The 2,880-nt window shown below is 38.8% G+C and overlaps 1 non-coding gene across 1 annotated transcript; it reads left to right on the top strand.

Moving 5' to 3' along the window:
- Positions 1 to 1,289: 1,289 nt before the first annotated feature.
- On the top strand, positions 1,290 to 1,409 carry LOC143549151 (U5 spliceosomal RNA). The gene has a single exon (XR_013138093.1). It is a non-coding gene; the product is annotated as a U5 spliceosomal RNA (small nuclear RNA).
- The last annotated feature ends 1,471 nt before the right edge of the window (positions 1,410 to 2,880 follow it).

Here is a 2,880-nt window from a genome sequence, read left to right as displayed (position 1 = left end):
AATAATAATTTATAATAATGATGCTGTAATAATAGCTCTAGTTAAAGAAAGCCAAAGCCGGATCATATGAGACTGGGTTGTAAAGAAAATAATCCAGTTCGGTTAGTTTCTAACCATTTCAAACCGAATTTTAAAATATGCATATGTTCGATTTAGAAACCGGTTAGGATCCTGAAGCCGTTTTGACACCTCTACCTACTATCGAGGTTACAATTTTCCTTCAAGTAGTTTGGGCCGTTATGTTGGGTCGTTCATTGTATGCCATCTTGATTTTGTGCAAGTCACTATATATCTGAAAGCCCAGATTTAGTTGATTTGTTAAAATTTTGCCCAACTAATATAATAGTTTAATTCCTTTTGAATGGACTTCATTACTTATATTCATTATATATTTATAAATATCTGGCATTAAAAGCATCATTTATATTCTTTATTTATTTTCTATACAAATAATATATTCTTTAATTTTTTTGACTAATCTTCTTATACATAAATAACATATTAGATGTTTATTCTTTCAATAAATTGGAAAAAGATGCTAATATTTTACTGACCAAAACTATAATTGTATTTATTAACTAAAAAATTAGCATTGTTGTTGTGGTAAGATGTTGTACATGTTATGTTGTATTGTATCATGTTTTGTTATTATTGTATTGTATCGTAATATATGAGATTACGTTACACTGTATTGTATTCTGTCCATTACTTCTTTTGCATAACCTCATATCTGAAATGGTTTCCATTTTCAAGATCTTGGAATATTCATATCTCTAACGTACCTGCTGGCGATATGGACATACAGTACTGGAAATCCATGTGGTGTCGGAGCAAGATGATTGAGAAAATTAATATATGTTCAATCCCATTTAGTAAACAACCCCTCAAGCTCAACCTTTTGTGTCTGTGTGTCTTAATGGACATCCTTTTGTTCGTCACACACACGAATCAATAACCGACATAGAGGTTGTTGGGCCGACTAAATGATATTGTAAAGTTTTCGATATAGCTTCTTTTTTTCTTTTTAGGAACCAAGAAACCACTCGCCGTTTTCCTATCAATTGTCCTTTGATCGTGTCAGTTAATAAGGACTCAAAGATTTTACTAACAAAATTACTCGAATATGAAAATAAAGTTAAAAAAAAAGCTAAGTAAAAGTGAGAATTAAGATGCTAGTAATTGAAAGAGAAGCAGAGTTTGTGATTTGTCATCCCACATCGACCGGCTAAATGAGAATAAAAGTGACGAACGGTGTATATATGCTGCTTAGCTGCTTAGTAAATGCACACAGCTATGCAATGAGCACAAAGTGAACTATTCTTTCGCCTTTTACTAAAGAATACCGTGTGCTCGTTGCTTTTAAATAGCATAAGCATATTTTTGGAGAGTTCTTTTCTTCTTGAAAGAACTCCAACCAATCCCAGTTTTAATCTTTACTCAAGTGATGCACGGTTGCCTTTGAGAATTGCTAAAAAATTTTGGGTGAAGCTTAAGTATAAAATTGGGTCAACTAAATTAAAAATTCAATAACTCATATAAAAAACTAAATGATATGATGATAACTGTAATTTCAATAAACAAAACATAAATATTAATATTGTAGCAGAATAATCTAATTTATATATATAAAAAAAATTAAAAATTTTCGGGGCGAGGTCAGTCGGCCTTCCTGCCTCCTCATCCCACACGGCCCTGAAGTGATGCATCCTATAGTAGTGTATCTGTTAGGCCAATCAGCCTAATAACATGCAAACATGTGCTAAGTAAATAAATTTATGATAACTCTTGTATCTGTTAGACCAAGATGAGACTGTAGTGGATGTGCTCTGGTTGCTCATGACTGAATCAAGTATCTGAAGAAACACTAACCGGACCCCGGACAGATTACTGGTAACCTGGGGGTTAGAGAGATGTTTCCCACGAGGGGTTAGACCCTTGGAAGATGGTTCTTCTGATAACCTGCAAAACAGACACCGTGAGCTCGTCACTGAGAAGGGGGGGTTCCTCCTTGTGACCACCCTCCGGCGTGAGAATCAGACTAGATTGCTCTTTAAATATAAAAGTATATTAAGAGATTGCTAGAGCAGATATCAGGTATATCATGATGATAATATGATAAGATATGATAAGATGAGATGGTCATACCATTTGTGGTATTTATAGCCGAAGGTAGGTTTCCAAGGAGGTATGGCCGGCTGCAACAGTGTTCCTGTTCCACCAACAGTAGCCTACGCACGTGCCCTGCTGGTAGTTGGTGGGTAGGTAGCGGCTGATAGCGACCAGGCCTGCTGTATACTATTCCTTTTCCACCAACTGCCGGCTACGCACGTGGTATGACAAGAGTTGGTGAGTAGGCAGCGGCTAATAGTGACATACAGTGTAGGAGCATGCTGCTCGCCATACTGTTGTCCATAAGCTGTCGTATCTTTAGTCAGATCTTTTTCCCATACCTCGTCAGGTACAGTACAGAAGATCTTCCCGTATCGTACGGACTGGCTTATTTGGGCGGGAGTATTCCCCCTCCCGCCCTTGTGCGGGATTGTTCCCGGCTTCGCTCATTCCTTCAGGTGACACTGAATGATAGCTAAGTGCCTTGTGCGTGTAGCCTTGCTGCGCGGGTGGCCTTCCCTAATGGCTTGTATCCGAGGCTGCGGGGACAGGCGGAGTCCTTCACCATTGGGAGGCATTTCCTGCGGGACCAGCTTGCGTACTGCGCGTAAGGACGTCACTTCTCTGAGCATGGTTGGTCCTGCGGATCCAGTTGGTTTCTGCGCAGACGTCCCTGTTTAAGGTGAGTCTTGCGGGTCCAACTGGGCTCTGCTGGGACCTACCTCTTCAAGTCCCCCCAGTCCAATGTTCTTCTCATGCGTGTTTAATAAA

Source organism: Bidens hawaiensis, unplaced genomic scaffold, assembly GCF_021521415.1.
Source record: "Bidens hawaiensis isolate Kalapana, Puna unplaced genomic scaffold, B.hawaiensis_p1.1 tig00000955_1, whole genome shotgun sequence".
In the NCBI taxonomy this organism is placed as follows: domain Eukaryota; kingdom Viridiplantae; phylum Streptophyta; class Magnoliopsida; order Asterales; family Asteraceae; genus Bidens; species Bidens hawaiensis.
Note: the sequence above shows the minus strand (reverse complement) of the source record. Positions and strands in the feature narration are given on the sequence as shown.